The sequence below is a fragment of the Hippopotamus amphibius genome, chromosome 11 (genome assembly GCF_030028045.1).
Source record: "Hippopotamus amphibius kiboko isolate mHipAmp2 chromosome 11, mHipAmp2.hap2, whole genome shotgun sequence".
NCBI lineage: Eukaryota > Metazoa > Chordata > Mammalia > Artiodactyla > Hippopotamidae > Hippopotamus > Hippopotamus amphibius.
Genome location: NC_080196.1, coordinates 47,501,431 through 47,519,554, shown reverse-complemented (window position 1 = coordinate 47,519,554; position 18,124 = coordinate 47,501,431). Strand labels below are relative to the sequence as shown.

General features: G+C 39.2%; 1 pseudogene; it reads right to left on the bottom strand.

Moving 5' to 3' along the window:
• Positions 1–1,553: 1,553 nt before the first annotated feature.
• The window catches only part of LOC130830896 (E3 ubiquitin-protein ligase KCMF1-like), a 174,806-nt pseudogene continuing 158,235 nt past the window's right edge, over positions 1,554–18,124 (bottom strand).

Below are 18,124 nucleotides of genomic sequence, written 5' to 3'. Positions count from 1 at the left end.
TTGAGTAACCAATTATATACTCTGACTTTTCCTGGAATAGGTCTTTTATCACTCATAATTGTAACTTGCAATTTTTATGATTATTTGAATTAATATATGACTTTCCTGCTAGCATGTAAGCCCCAAGAGGACACAAAACAAATCTGTTTTGGTTTATCATTTTGTCCCTATCACCTAGCAAAGTCCTGGAAAATAGAAATATTCTTCTCGGTTAAATGAATGAATTGGTGTTTCTGGGTCAGTCTTTTCTAAAACACAGGTCTGCAAAATCATTCTGTTTCTTGTGTTCTACGTTTAGTGTACCAATAACCTGGACCACTGCAGCCTGAAGGATTCATTCTCATAATTCAGCAAAGGGAAAAGAAGGCTTTTCAAACCATTGACCATAGCATTTGGATTTCTTCACTGTATTATTTTTTGCTCTGCCATAATTGTGGTCTGAGTCAAGAGGAATCATAATTATATCATAAGACCTCTGGGGCAGGCAGGATGGTTAGAGGGTGGGAAGCAGCCACTAGCCAGGAATATGTGTAGACAGAGAGTAAGAAGGCCCTAGACTGTGATCAGTGTCAAAACAATGGTGAGAGCAATTCTGGACTATTAGAACACAAAGCCTCAGAACTGGGGAATCTGTAATAGAGAAGAAATGCAATAAGGACCAGCTGGGGCCGGGAGGAGTTTTGGTTTTACATGAGAACCCAGCGATTACCACTGTGTATCAGATCCTGGGTCTGGTCATCTGAAAAGGGGGGCCTAGGTTCACGGTACTAGCTAAGGGATCAGTTCCATGTTATCAAAGTCTTATATGATAATGAAAGGTAAATCCTCTAACATGCAGGGACAAAATGTTGTGCCATGTCCTTTATGGCTTTCCGAACACACAAATATATATCAATTCTGTGAATCAATGAGAAAGTCCATTTTAAACTTCTCATCTCTATGATATCTGCAGACCGGAAAATGCTGATGTAGCTGACAAGCTCTAGATTTTGGAAAACATCCAAAGGTGTGGACAAGCAATGGTAACAAATCCCTAATCTAAAATGCACACAAATTCAGATGCACAATTCTACACAACCCAGGATCTACACAAAGTCTGCAAGCTCCATCTTTAATGGTCTTTGGTAACGTTCTTGTTCATAAGCCAAACTGTCCCCAAATTTGCTGCTTAAGATGCTCTATATTCTTTTTTTTTTAAAGTAAACCATCCAAGCAGTTTTTATTCATTAATATTCATAAATACACACAGCAGCTTCGTTAAAGATTTCAATTTTCCTCTTCAATTTGAATGTGGAGTATTAGGAGAGCCTTTTGCATGTCAAGGTACAGAAAGCAGAGATCACCCTTGCACTGCTACCTACATTTACCTGCTAGAAGTAAAAATTAGTTAAGTGGAAATGATTATCATATATATTTCCTCTTCCTTTTGAATGTACACAATGTAACGAGTGACAGACCTGAAATCACAATCTGCAAACAAACCCAACATAGCTGTTGTCCACTTTCATTGGCAAATACAGTACGGAGGACATTGTCTGCGAATTGGGATGTCATCAAAGAGGAGATGGTGGAGGCTCATTTCCTTCATTACTCTCTTAAATTTAGGTTTTCTAAAGCAACATCTAAAGGCATAATATCTACACAGCCCATAGCATGAAAATCTGCCATTTCCCCGTTCATCCTCGTCTGAGAACAAGCTCTCTTCACGCATGACAGTGGACAGAAGGAGCTCTTGGACAAACAGACTGTGGTCTGCACTGTCAATTTCCATGGATGGGCGCTCTGTTTCAGACATTTTAGGATCATTCAACCTTGTTAAAAGAAACTGGGAATTGTGGACAGTTTGTGGACTGCTTTCTGTGTTAGCTGTGTTGGTTGTTGCTGTGGACTGTGTGATTGTAGCGGTGACACTGTTTGTGTCAGCGAGCTGGGTTGCATTGCGTGAAGTCTCCAGTTGCTGCAGTGCCGCCTGGGGGTGCTGCCATACCAACTGCAGCTGCATCTGCATTTGTAACTGAGAAGCAGAAGGGCCAGAAGAATTAAGCTGACCTCCTGCAGAACGTCTCGCTCCTGATAACTGAGATAAAACTCAGCTATAGAATCCATGGCCTCCCGATTGCTTGGAGAATATGAACTCTGAGAAGAAAGCCCACCAGTAGAACTGCTAGGAAAGTAAAATGCTCCATATTCTTAGTAGAAAATATTGCTGACTCCTGAGAAGCACTGCTGTTGGTAATTTAGGTCACGCTATTTATCTATTAAACTGCTGGCATCACGGGTGTGGAAGGCTGAATAGTGGGCTCCCAAAAGAACCTGTGAGTCTTATATGACAAAAAAGGGGTTTTCAGATGTAAGCAAATTAAAGATCTTGAGATGGGGAAATTGTCCTGGATCATCAAGGTGGGTCATAAATGCAAGTCACATGTATCCTTGCATGAGAGAAGCAGAGGGAGATTTTACCACAGACAGAGGAGGAGAAGGCAGTGTGACCACAGAGGCAGAGATTGGAACAATAGAGTCTCAAACTCAGGAATGCCTGCTGCCACCAGAAGAGACAGACCCTCTCCTGAGCCCCATGAGGAAGTGCAGCCTTGATTCGGCCCCCGACACTGATTTCCGGCTTCTAGCCTCCAGAACTATCAGGAAATATATTTGTGTTGCTTTGAGCCACAGATGTGTGGTGATTTGTTACAGCAGCCACAGGGAGCTAATACAATGTGTAAAGGTTGTGTTCAAATTTCCCAGGAGGTAAGAACTGACCAGTTGGTTGAGGCTGCCATTTTGTCAACAAGAAAGTAGAGTGTCTTCCCTTCCCACCAGCAAGCTGGCTTCCTCACAAACCTAAGTCAGGACTCCCAGGACATCTTGGTACATTTGTTCATACTTTTGTGCTAAGTTTCATTAGATAACAATCAAACTATTTGAGAGCTCAAACTACAGGGGTATCCCTTCAAGAAATTATTTATACACTACAATTTAAAGCAAAAATACCTTATTATTCAAATTACCTAATAGTTTACTATAGCAGGCTCATCAGGACATTTGAAAAACATGACTGCAGACACCCTAAGATGATTGTAAGTCTGTCCACAAGTATGTTTGTCTTGTTTCTGATTTTAGATATTTGTTAGTTAAATATTTACTGTATATATTTGTATGTGGATTTGCTTGTAATTGGTATGAGTACTCCCTTCTTTCTTTTCTTTACTCTCTCTTTTTCTCTTCTCTTTGGTTTCTTTTCCTCTTCTCTTTTTTCAAGTGCAAGTGTGCACATCTCCCTGTGTGACTTTCACTGATAAGAGTTGCTTTTACCACCGGTCTTGGAGATCTGTCTGTCCTTTCCCCTTCTTCCCTTTTTCCCTCCTTTTTTTCCTTTGTTCTCCTTCTACCTCCTTTTTCTCCATGCTGTGCAACTTTCAGGGTCTCGGTGCCCCGACTGGGGGTCAAACCTGAATCTCTGAGACAGCAGAGCGGAGTCCAGGACATTGGACCACTTGAGAACTCTTGACCCCATGGAATATTAATCAGCAAGTGCTCCCCCAGAGTTCTCATTCTCAGCACCAAGCTCCAAATCCAATCAAAGACCAGCAAGCTCCAGTGCTTCACACTTCAAACCAAAAAGAACAGAGATAAGAGGAATTTCTACTAGGCAGCATAGGGAAAGGAGACAGCAAATATGATAAATTAGAGAAAATGAGAAAACAAAGAAAAACCTTGCAGGCAAAGGAGCAAGATAAAAATCCACAAGACCAAATAAATGAAGAAGAAATTGGAAAACTGCCTGAAAAAGAATTCAGAGTAATGATAGTAAAGATGATCCAAAATCTCAACAACAAAATAGAGAAAATACAAGAAACAGTTAATAAGGACCTAGAAGAAATAAAGAACAAACAAACAATATTGAACAACACAATAAATGAAATTAAAAATACTCTAGATGGTATAAACAGAAGAATAACTGAGGCAGAAGAATAAGTGAGTTGGAAGATAGAATGGGGGAAATAACTGCCACAGAGCAGGAAAAAGAAAAAAGAATGGAAGACAGTCTCAGAGACATAGGGGATAATATTAAGCATACCAACATTTGAATCATAGATGTCCCAGAAGAAGAAAAAAAGAAAGGGTCTGAGAAAATATCTGAGGAGATTATGGTGGAAAACTTCCCCCACATGGGAAAAGAAATAGTAAAACAAGGAAAGGAAATAGTAAACCAAGTCCAAGAAGTTCAGAGAGTCCCATACAGAAAAAAACCCAAGGAGAAACACACTGGGGCACATATTAATCAAACTAACAAAAATTACATGAAAAGAAAAAATATTAAAGGAAGCAAGAGAAAAGCAACAAATAACACATAAGGGAAAATCCATAAGGGTAACAGCTGATCTTTCTACAGAAACTCTGCAGGCCAGAAGGGAATGGCAGGATATACTGAAAGTCCTGAAAGAGAGAAACCTACAGCCAACAATACTCTACCCAGCAAGAATCTCATTCAGATTTGAGGGAGAAATCAAAAGCTTTCCAGACAAGCAAAAGTTAAGAGAATTCAGCACCACCAAACCAGCCTTACAACAATTGGTTAAGGAACTTTTCTAAGTAGGACACACAAGAGAAGGAAAAGACCTACAAAAACAAAAACAAAACAATTAAGAAAATGGTTATAGAAACACACATGTCAATAATCACTTTAAATGTAAATGGATTAAATGTTCCAACCAAAAGACACAGACTGGCTGAATGGATACAAAAAGAAGACCCTTCCATATGCTGCCTACAAGAAACTCACTTCAGACCTGGGGACACACACAGACTGAAAGTAAGGGGATGGAAAAAGATATCCCATGCAAATGGAAGTCAAAAGAAAGCTGGAGTAGCAATACTCATATCAGACAAATTAGACTTTAAGGTAAAGATTATTACAAGAGAAAAGGAAGGACACTACATAACGATCAAGGGATAAATCCAAGAAGAACATATAACAATTGTAAATATCTATGCACCCAACATAGGAGCAACTTAATGCATAAGGCAAATGCTAACAGCCATAAAAGGGGAAATCAACAATAACACAATAATAGTAGGAGACTTTAACACCCCACTTTCACCAATGGACAGATCATCCAAACAGATATTCCATCCAAAAACTACAGAATACACTTTCTTCTCAAGTACACACAGAACATTCTCTAGGATAGATCACATCTTGGGGCATAAACCAAGCTTCAGTAAATGCAAGAATATTGAAATCGTATCAAGCATCTTCTCTGACCACAATGCCATGAGACTAGATATCAATCACATGAAAAAAACTGTAAAAAATACAAACACATGGAGGCTAAACAATATACTATTAAACAACCAAGAAGTCACTGCAGAAATCAGAGAGGAAATCAAAAAATACCAAGAAACAAATGACAATGAAAACACAATGATCCAAAACCTATGGGACACAGCAAAAGCTGTTCTAAGATGGAAGTTTATAGCAATACAATCCTACCTCAAGAAACAAGGAAATTTTTGAATAAATATCCTAACCTTACACCTAAAACAATTAGAGAAAGAACAAAAAAAAGCCCAAAGTGAGCAGAAGGAAAGAAATCATAAAGATCGTATCAGAAATAAATGAAAAAGAAATGAAAGAAACAATAACAAAGATCAATAGAACTAAAAGCTGGTTCTTTGATAAAAATAAAATTGATAAACCATTAGCCAGACACATCAGGAAAAAAAGGGAGAAGATGCAAATCAACAGAATTAGAAATGAAAAAGGAGAAGTAACAATGGACACCACAGAAATACAAAAGATCACGAGAGACTACTATAAGCAACTATATGCTAATAAATTAGATAACCTGGAATAAATGGATAAATTCTTAGAAAAGTTCAATCTTCCAAGACTGAACCAGGAAGAAATAGAAAATATGAACAGACCAATCACAAGCACAGAAATTGAGACTGTGATTAAAAACCTCCCAACAAACAAAAGCCCAGGGCCAGATGGATTCACAGGTGAATTCTTTCAAACATTTAGAGAAGAGCTAACACCTATTCTTCTCAAACTCTTCCAAATATAGCAGAAGGAGGAACACTCCCAAACTCATTCTACAAGGCCACCATCACCCTCATACCAAAACCAGGCAAAGATGTCACAAGAAAAGAAAATTACAAGCCAATATCACTGATGAATATAGATGCAAAAATCCTCAATAAAATACTAGCTAACAGACTCCAACAGCACATTTAAAAGATCATACACCATGATCAAGTGGGGTTTATCCCTGGAATGCAAGGATTCTTCAATATACGCAAATCAATCAATGTGATACATCATATCAACAAATTGAAGGATAAAAACCATATGATCATCTCAATAGATGAAGAAAAAGCTTTGAAGTACAACATCCATTTATGATAAAAAAAAAAAAACTCTCTAGAAAGTGGGCATAGAAGGAAGTTAATTCAAAATGCTAAAAAGCCATATATGACAAACCAACAGCCAACATCATTCTATATGGTGAAAAACTGAAAGAATTCCCTCTAAGAACAGGAACACGACAGGGGTGCCCACTCTCACCACTATTATTCAACATAGTTTTGGAAGTTTTAGCCACAGCAATCAGAGAAGAAAATGAAATAAAAGGAATACAAATTGGAAAAGAAGTAAAATTGTCACTCTTTGCAGATGACATGATATTATATATAGAAAACCCTAAAGATTCTACCAGAAAACTGCTAGCACTAATTGATGAATTTTGTAAAGTAGCAGGATACAAAATTAATGTATAGAAATCTCTTGCATTCCTATACACTAACAATGAAAAAGCAGAAAGGGAAATTAAGGAAATTCTCCCATTTAACATTGCAACAAAAAGAATAAAATATCTAGAAATAAACCTGCCTAAGGGGGCAAAAGACCTGTATGCAGAAAACTATAAGACACTGATGAAAGAAATCAAAGATGATACAAACAGATGGAGAGACACACCATGTTCTTGGATTGGAAGAATCAACATTGTGAAAATGACTATACTACCCAAAGCAATTTACAGATTCAATGCAATCCCAATCAAATTACCAATGGCATTTTTCACAGAACTAGAACAACAAATTTTACTATTTGTATGGAAATGCAAAAGACCCTGAATAGCCAAAGCAATTTTGAGAAGGAAAGATGGAGTTGGTGGAATCAGGCATCCTGACTTCAAACTATACTACAAGGCCACAGTGATCAAGACATTATGGTACTGGTACAAAAACAGAAATATAGATCAATGGAACACAATAGCGAGCGCAGAGATAAACCCACGCACATATGGGCACCTTATCTTTGACAAAGAAGGCAAGAATATGCAATGGAAAAAAGACAGCCTCTTCAATAAGTGGTGTTAGGAAAATTAGATAGCTACATGTAAAAGAATGAAATTAGAACACTTCCTAACACCATACACAAAAATAAGCTCCAAATGGATAAAAGACCTAAATGTAAGGCCAGACACTATAAAACTCCTGGAGGAAAACATAGGCAGTACACTCTATGACATACATCAAAGCAAGATCCTTTTTGACCCACCTCCTAGAAGAATGGGAATAAAAACAAAAATTAACAAATGGGACCTAATGAAACTTCAAAGCTTTTGCACAGTGAAAGAAACCATAAAGAAGACAAGAAGACAACCCTCAGAATGGGAGAAAATACTTGCCAATGAAGCAACTGACAAAGGATCAATCTTCAAATGACACAAGCAGCTCATGCAGCTTAATATCAAAAAAGCAAATAACCCTACCCACAAATGGGCGGAAGTCCTAAAGAGACATTTCTCCAAAGAAGACACACAGATGGCTAACAAACACATGAATAGATGCTCAACGTCACAAATCATTAGAGAAATGCAAGTCAAAGCCACAATGAGGTATCACCTTACACCAGTTAGAATGGCCATCATCAACAAATCTAGAAACAATAAATGTTGGAGAGAGTGTGGAGAAAAGGGAACCCTCCTGCACTGATGGTGGGAATGTAAGTTGGTACAGGCACTATGGAAAATTCTAAAAATAGAATCACCATATGACTCAGCAATTCCACTGCTGGGCATATACCCAGAGAAAACCATAATCCAAAAAGAAACATGTAGCAAAATGTTCATTGCAGCACTATTTACAATAGCCAGGACATGGAAGCAGCCTAAATGCCCACCAACAAATGAATGGATAAAGAAGATGTGGCACATATATACAATGGAATATTACTCAGCCATTAAAAAGAATGAAATTGAGTTATTTATAGTGAGGTGGATAGACCTAGAGTCTGTCATACAGAGAGAAGTAAGCCAGAAAGAGAAAAACAAATACCATATGCTAACTCATATATATGGAATCTAAACAAATGGTACTGATGGACCCAGTGACAGGACAAGAATAAAGATGCAGATGTAGTGAACGGACTTGAGGACATGGGGTGGGGAGGGCACGAAGGGGAAGCTGGGACAAAGTGAGAGAGTAGAATTGACATATATACACTCCCAAATGTAAAATAGATAGCTAGTGAGAAGTTGCTGCATAAAAAAGGAAGATCAACTTGATGATGGGTGATGACTTAGAGATCCAGGATAGGGACAGTAGGAGAGAGTTGTGGGAGGGAGGGGATATGGGGATATATGTATAAATACAGCTGATTCACTTTGGTGTATCTCAAAAACTGGCACTAGAGTGTAAAGCAATTATATTCCAATAAAGAGCTATTGAAAAGAAAAGAAAAAAAAGAACATAAAGAACATGGGACTTCCTAGGTGGTGCAGTGGTTAAGAATCCGCCTGCCAGATAGCTTCCTCCACAAGAGGGCAGACAGCAGTATCAAGCAGTGTTAGCAGAATTTCATCTTGTGGAACTGAAAACCACAGCCACAGAAACATAGAGAAAATGCAAAAGCAGAGGACTTTGTACCAGGTGAAGGGACAGGATAAAACCCCAGAAAAACAACTAAACCAAGAGGAGATAGGCACCCTTCCAGAAAAAGAATTCAGAATAATGATGGTGAAGATGATCCAGGACTTTGAGAAAAAGACTGGATGCCAAGATCGAAAAGTTTACCAAAGACCTAGAAGAACTGAAGAGCAAACAAACAGAGATATGCAACACAATAACTGAAATGAAAAATACACTAGAAGGAACCAATAGCAGATTAACTGAGGCAGAAGGGCGAATAAGTGACCTGGAAGACAGAATGGTGAAAATCACTGATGTGGAAAAGAATAAGGAAAAAAGAATGAAAAGAACTGAAGACAGCCTAAGAGACCTCTGGGACAATGTTAAATGCACCAACATTCGCATGATAGGGGTCCCAGAAAGAGAAGAGAGAGAGAAAGGACCCGAGGAAATATTGGAAGAGATTATAGTTGAAAACTTCCTTAACATGGGAAAGGAAATAGCTACCCAAGTCCAGGAAGCACAGAGAGTCCCAGGCAGGATAAACCCAAGGAGAAACACACCAAGACATATAGTAGTCAAATTGACAAAAATTAAACACAGAGAAACGTTATTAAAGGCAACAAGGGAAAAACGACAAACAACATACAAGGGAACTCCCATCAGGGTAACAGCTGATTTCTCAGCAGAAACTCTGCAAACCAGAAGGGAGTGGCATGATATATTTAAAGTGATGAAAGGGAAGAACGTACAACCAAGAATACTCTACCCAGCAAGGATCTCATTCAGATTTGATGGAGAAATCAATGGCTTTACACACAAGCAACAGCTAAGAGGATTCAGCACCACAAAACCAACCCTACAACAATGCTAAAGAAACTACTCTAAGCTGGAAACATAAGAGAAGAAAAGGATCTACAGAAACAAAAACAAAACAATTAAGAAAATGGTACTAGGAACATACATATCGATAATTACCTTGAATGTAAATGGACTAAATGCACCAACCAAAAGACACAGGCTGGCTGAGTGGATACAAAAACAAGAGCCATATATATGCTGTCTACAAGAGACCCACTTCAGACCTAGGGACACATACAGATGGACAGTGAGGGAATGGAGAAAGTCCATGCAAATGGAAATCAAAAGAAAGCTGGAGTAGCAATACTCATATCAGATAAAATAGACCTTTAAAATAAATAATGTTACAAGAGACAAGAAAGGACATTACATAAAGATCAAAGGATCCACTCAAGAAGTTGGAGACAACAATTATAAATATATATGCACCCAATATAGGAGCACCACAATACATAAGGCAAATGCTAACAACTATGAAAGAGGAAATGCAAGGCATAAGTAGAGACACAGATGTAGAGAACAAACACATGGACACCAAGTGGAGAAAGCGGGGAGGGTTGGGGGGAGTGAATTGGGAGATTGGGATACCAAATTGTACACTCTAAATATATGCTGTTTATTGTCTGTTAACTGTATCTCAACAAAAGTTCTGGAAAAAAAAAAGAATCCACCTGCCAATGCAGGGGACACAGGTTCGATCCCTACTCCAGGAAGACCCTACAGGCAGCAGAGCAACTAAGCCCGTGCACCACAATTATTGAGCCTGTGCTCCAGAGCCCTTGAGTGACAACTATTGAACCCATGTGCTGCAACCCCTGAAGCCCAAGAGCCTAGAGCCCATGCTCTGCAACAAGAGAAGCCACTGCCCTGAGAAGCCTACGCACCGCAACGAAGAGTATCCTCCATTCACCACAACTAGGCAAAGACCCAATGTAGCCCATAAATAAATTAATAAAAAACATTTTTTTGAATAACATAAAGCGCATGAGAATTGACAATAGGCTTATTACTAGCATCTACGTATTATAGTCTACATTCTATAGGCTTAGTGGCCTAACAAGGAAAGTGTTCTAAATTTAATTATTATAGATTTAATAGCTGTGGAAGTGCAAGACCTTGTTTGTATGTTTCAGAATAAGGAAGCCTTAAGTCATGTATTGAGTTGGCCAAAATGTTCCTTCACTTTTTAAGTAAAAATAAAAGACACATTTTTCATTTTCATCAGGCACTTTACTGAATAACATAGTCACCCTTTTGTTCCACTAACTTCTGCCATTTTTCAGGCAACTTCATAATTCCATTTCCCAAAACTTTTTGTCTTTTTGAGCAAAAAACTGTTGCAGGTACATTTTATAGTCTTCCAGGGAATTGAAATTTTTTCCATTAAGAGAATTTTGTAAAGACCAAAAAAAAAAAAAAAAAACCACAGAAATCTGAAGGTATATTGTGTAATGAACATGGCGGATGAATCAGAACTTCCCAACCAAACTATAACAGATTTTGCCTGGTCATCAAAGAAACATATGGTTTTGCCTTACCCTGATGGAAGATTATACATTTTCTGTTGACCAATTCTGGATTCTCTTCATCATGTGCTGTTTTCACTTGGTCTAATTGGGAGCAGTACTTGTTGGAATTAATTGCTTGGTTTTCCAGAAGGAACTCATAATAGAGGACTCCATTCCAATCCCACCATATATACAACATCACCTTCTTTGGATGAAGACCGGCCTTTGGTGTGGTTGGTGGTGGTTCATTTTACTTGCCCCATGATCTCTTCTGTTCCACATTATTGTACAGTATCCACTTTTCATCACTTGTCACAATTTGTTTTAAAAATGGAATGTTTTCATTACATTTCAGTAGAGAATCACATGTGGAAACACATTAAAGAAGGTTTTTTTCACTTAACTTGTGTGGAACCCAAACATCAAGTGATTAACATAACCAAGCTGGTAGAAATGATTTTCAGTGCTTGGTTTGGATATTTTGAGGATGTCAGCTATCTCCCGCATGGTATAACATTAACTGTTCTCAATTAACGTCTCTATTTGATCACTATCAACTTCAACTGGTCTACCTGACCATGGAGCAGCATCCAGTGAGAAATCTCTAGCACAAAACTTCGCAAAACAATTTTGACACATTTGATCAGTCACAGCATCTTCTCCATACACTGCGTAAATCTTTTTTTTTTTTTTGCATTTCAGTTGCATTTTTACCTTTCTTGAAATAATAAAGCATAATTTGCTGAAAATGTTGCTTTTTTTATCTTCATCAATATTAAAATGGCTACACAAAAATTCACCAATTTTGATGTTTTTTTTAAAATGCACATTGATATGACAGCTGTCACAATACTATCTAACAGATGTTTCAAATGAAGTAAGACAACTAAGCACTGCTAGAGCCATTTTACGGAAAAAAAGAATGAACTTTTTGGCCAACCCAATACTTTAGCCCAAAGAAAGCCTTCTTCCATAAGGAAAGGTAATCCTTCTTAGTGGAATGAACTATTTCAAATAAGACACACGAAACAGGGAGAGGGAGGAAAAAATACCCACCCCACCATTAGGTTAGTAGAAAGATTGGAATCTGGTGCCTAATAAGGTGACAGATATCAGTTCTAGCATCCAGCATGTGGTCAGCATCACAGGGATGATGGTGATAACCATGGTTACCACTCATCCAGTGTTTAAAATGGTCAGGGCCTAGTGGACCTGAACCATCAAAGAGAAGCTTGCCCTTGAATATCACCTGCTAACAGTGGAAGCCTGGGGTGGATGATACCCAGCGAACTGGGAAGGGGGGTCTTTCTGTCACTGGGGAGCTGTAGCCCTGGAAAGGCAAGGGAAACAGAAACTCTTTGATGAGAGCTGATGTGAGAGACAAGTAACAGAAGACAAGTAGGAAATGAACTACGGGGGCGATTAGGAATTAAACTTCCTGAGAGGGGGTTCTGCAAAGGGAAAATCTATCCTCAAATATCCTGTCTCTGTGTCTGAGAGGCGCTTCCTGGGGCTGTGGGAAGCAGATCTGGAGAACATGCGAGAAAAGGAGTCAGGGCACTATTTTGGCTCAGAAGCTTGAGGGTCACATAACAGTGAGGAGATTCCCGTAAACTAAAAAGGCCAAGGGTGTAAAAGGCCTTACAGTCTGCCAAGATGAGCTTCACCCCACTCTAGTCCCCCACCTTCCCCCGCCCATACATACCTTTTTTTCAGCAGAATAAAAAGCCTGAACAGAGGCTCAAATGCCAACAAACGGGAAAAAAGGTAAAAGTTATGCTTGTACAGGGAACAGGATATATGTTTACACATGTCAAACAGGAAAAACCCTGTTAAGCTTTGCTTTGTTCTTTGTCTTGTACTTCTCATGCCCTCACTATGGGATCATTACAATCCTCATTACACAAAGGAAAACTGTAAATGATGGGCTCAAGGTCACCTTGGCAAGAAGCTGCCACAGGATTTGAACCCAGGTCTGGGCTACTGAGTCTGACTCCTCAGCGAGGGTGAGCACACATTTCAACTGCCCATCTTGAGGCTTTGCTGCACATTTAGTCTACAGTTCATACAAAAGTCTTTCACAAAAGTTGTACTTTCTCTCTGTTCTAGACTAGCTGAATTCTGGCATAGGATTCCTGAGTCTTAAATTTCTGATAAGGTTTATATTTAACATATCAAGACCCTTTTTTGGACCTTGAGGTTGAAGGTTAAAGGCATCGGATTGGTGAGAACTTTTTACTTTCAAGTGAGAAACAACTCAGTCAGGCTTAGACCTAAACAGAGCGTCTGCAGGGTGAACAGGTCAGTGGAGCTGGCTGCACGTAGTGGATCCAAGGACTCGAATGCCAGCTTGATGCTCTCTCTTCCTCCATAGATTTCATCTCTGCTTGGCCCAGGCCAGCTGTCACCAGGGGCCTGGGAGTATGACTGGGGGCACCTCCAAGTGAACAGCTCACTGCTCTTGATAAGAGAAATTTAAAAATAGAAATGAGACCTTTCTCATGTGTGCAAAATCCCCAGGTGAGATCAGACATTATTACCACCTTCTGGATACTACGATCATTTGGGGGTCAGGAGGAAGACCTATAGTGGCTGAGCTTGTCAGTCTCAGCCAGGAGTGGAGTCATTACCTGGACCAAGAGGCAGCACCCTCATGACCACCTAGGGAGTTACCATGACATGAGCAAGGCAACCACACCAAGTTGGATCTGCTACAAACACACTAAATAACAGCTTTATTTGGGAAATACATACCAGAACTGATAATAGGGTTCAGAAGCCAGGGCCAAGTCCATAAATTTGGATGTATTTGGAAGTAAAGCAAATGTCAAGTAACCCTAAAGGAAGTAGAAACTAAAAGTAGTCCAAGAAAGAGTCATTTGGAAGATACCTTTTGCCAAGCTACTTTGGTGAAAATGAAAGATGATGGGAGCATTTGTGAGAGTGTTTGGGACACTTTGTATCTGAAAGTGGAAAGAAAAGATTTGCTGGACAACCATAAACTTAGCCTGCACTTTTGTCACCACTCTATCCCTCTCCCACCCCCTCCCCCTTGGAGCCCACAAGTCTGTTCTCTATGTCTGTGAGTCTGTTTCTATCTCATAGGTACATTCATATGTGTAATATCTTAGATTCCACATATAAGTGATAACATATGGTATTTGTCTTTCTCTGTCTGACTTACTTCACTTAGTATGATAATCTCTAGGTCCATCTATGTTGCTACAAATGGCATTATTTCGTTCTTTTTTATGGCTGAGTAGTATTCCATTGTATATATGTACCACATCTTCTTTAACCATTCATCTGTCGATAATGTCCATGTATTTTCTGACTTAATCCTCGCAATCTGCTTTATGAGGTCAATCCTGTTATTAGTGCCCATTTTAGAGGAAATTTAAGTACCATGGGGATGGTTTGTTCAAGGTCACACTGTAAGTGGATGGCACAGCCAGGATTTGAAGCCAGGTTGCCCAACTCTAGTGTCTATACTTTCAACACTATCCTAGAGAGACGTATAATTAAAGAAAAATATAAGGATATAGTAAAGCAAGCAAAAAATGCCTTACTCTCCCATGCACTGTGCCTGCCTCTCACCTAGGATTATGGAAAGAATAAACCTTGTTGAGTCTGGTATGCCAGGTGATTTCCTTCAGCCTGGACCAGCACACAATAGGGGTGTGAGCAGCCAACCCAATAGGAAGTTAGACCATGTACTTCCCTCCCTCCTTTGCTAACTCCCAGCACAGGGTGAGAACCAAGTCTGACAGTAGCTCTCTAGACCAACCACAGGCGAGGAGGCTGTGACCACACAATCTCCTCCAGGGGCTCGGGTACCCTGACCTCCCACAGCAGTGCTGCCTTCTCCACACAGGAGGTCTTCTTCTTGGTTTATTCTTGGTCCCTATTCTTTCAAGGGACCAGATTCTTCAAAATTCCTTCACTTTCTCATCATCAAAACTTGCTCTTCTGAAAGTGTAGACCAATTCATACTAACATGCAATCAGATAGTAGGCTTAAATTTTGATCGAAAAAAACAAACTTGAGTCAAATACATGAAAGCCAAGTAACGAAATAATCTCACTCATGAGCTGGTGGGAGAAGCACTTGGTGGCTGACGGGCAGCAGAGAAAAGAGGGTGGGGCCAGAGGGGAGTCAGACACCTTCGCGGTGCTCCTAGAACCCATCCTCACGCTGCTTCTGTGAGCTGCGTGTGGTTCGCTCCAGTAGCGCCAGCTACATAAAAGGACTACGCAGAGTTAGGACAGAGATAATATTCACACAGACTTCCAAAAAGCATATAAAAAGCCAAGGGCTGAGATATTTGAATACAAGCCTAATGGTCATATATTTGCCAATAGAGGAGCCTTGCACTTAGCAAGTGTTCAAGCATATTTGTTGAGCAGAGGAATGGAGACAATGAGGTCCTAGAAAGATAATCCGGCCGAGGGCACTGCTCACCAGCAGGGGCTGAGGGGTGGTCCCTGGTGCCCACAATTTCCCAAGCCTTCCTGATGTACCCAGAGTTGCAGCCAGTAAGAAACAACCACTCTGTGGGGGTATAGCAGCCCCCTGGCAAGAACTCATTGAGGTGAAATTCACTGAAACTCTTTCGTTTTGAGTGTATTTATAAGCAGAATTCCTGGCTCTGTAATTACTGTCTTAGGTAGGAGTGCTTATTACTGGCCTCTCACACTAGTGAGATAGACACACACATGTACATCCATCTATCTCACTAGTAGATATTAGAATCTGTTGGGCCAGGAAAAAATAATAAGTAATAAGCTTGCACACACACACACACACACACACACACACACACACAGAACACTAAATAACAATGCCCCAATTTTTTTGCACATTTAAATCCATTTAGAAAATTTTATTAGCTATCTTTATTTGCTTATTCTTCAAACAAACTTCAAAAATGTATTAGCTATTCTTGATTGTTTATTCTTCAGGAGAAATTTAAAATCACTACCAGTTCAAAAGGTAATCTAATGGGATTATTATAAACATTGCATTATAAATTAATGTTTTAACATTCTTTTTTTATATACCTTTCCATTATGGTTTATCACAGGATATTGAATACAGCTCCCTGTGCTATACACTTGGACCTTGTTGTTTATCCATCCTGTATATAATAGTTTGCATCTGCCAACCCCAAACTCCCACTCCATCCCTCCTTCAACCCCCTCCCCATTGGCAACCACAAGTCTGTTCTCTGTCTATAAGTCTGTTTCTGTTGGTAGATAAGTTCATTTGTATAATATTTTAGATTCCACATTAAGTGATAACATATGATATTTGTTTTTCTCTTTCTGACTTACTTCGCTTAGTATGGTAATCTCTAGGTCCATCCATGTTGCTGCAAATGGCCTTATTTCATTCTTTTTTGTGGCTGAGTAATATTCCATTGTTTATATGTACCACATCTTCTTTATCCATTCCTCTGTCAATGGTTTTTCAGGTTGTTTTCATGCCTTTGCTATTTTGAATAGTATGCACTAATTTTGAGAACTGCCAGCAAAGAGCCATTAAAACTCTACAGCATTGCCAACGTGTTTTGAGAGAGGTGTTGTAAAAATGCAAATCTGAAGTTGCCTGTAAAAACACTGGTGGAGAAAAATCAATATTTTTAGGGGAGCTCTGTGTGAGGGAAGCAGAGGGCAGGTGGATGGGAAGCAGGTTCCAGAACCATGAAAGCTGGAGGGTGCTAGGATTTCAAGTGGGACTGAGGAACTGTGGAGTTGTAAGAGAATTGATAAAAATGCTAATCCACTTGAATTTAGAAGCCTGTGTGGATTTCAGAGGAAAAATATATTTGGATACTAACTTTCCACACAAATACCTTATGATTCACCTGTGATTGCTTTGAGCTCTTCTACAAGTAGGACTTTAAATATTTTTTAAACTTGAGATCTTTGAAGTGTGCCTTTGATTCTCCTAATCTGAAGCAGGATGAGATGTTTTGAGACCTTTACATTCTCAGCAAAAATTCCCAACCTACTTCAGAATTTTGGGGAAAAAATTGCATTACTATAATAAAAGGAAGTTTTAAAAACAGCTAATGGTCTTTTAGTTATTAATGGCTTTTAGGTACCCTGTATCATTCATCTGGGTGGGTAGATGAATGATATATTCATATATATATATTTATTTTAATCTTTAAATTGGTGCTTGATGCAGAAATCAAAGCCAGTTCTCCCAAAAAACTTTAAGTGTAATCAAGGATTTGCAGGAAAGCATCATATTAGGAGTTAGGTCAGGGTTCAAGCTTTATCTCTTCAAGTTACCAGCTGGATGACCTGCACAGATCTGTGTCACTATCACAGCTGTCTGGGCTGCACCTTCCCCATGAAAAGGGGAGTAATGCAGGCATAGTTTTCAACAAGAGTAACTCTGACCCCAAAGGGCGTCTAGGAAACTTGCTGGGGGGTTTCAGTTGACGTGATGATTGTAAGGTGCTCTTGGGATACCAGATACCCTGCAATGCTCAGGACAGTTCTACAGCAGGAACACTATTTCCACATCCTACAAGATTTTCAAGTGTCCTACCAGACATTCACATAGGTGTAAAACCTGTTTGTATAATCCTAGAACCTAACTCTCTTTTATATGGTTTAACAGTGTGTGTGTGTATGTGTGTTGGGCATAGTTCTCTGAAAAAATTCTTGATCATATTATTTAATTTTAAAATCTGTGTCTAATATCTGTATCACTTGTGAGTCTGCCTTCGTTGTCTAATTTTTTCTTTTGGTCCCATTAGTCAATATGCTTGATAATTTGTTTTGAATGTTGAACATTAGGCTGAAAGTTTGTAGAGATTTTGA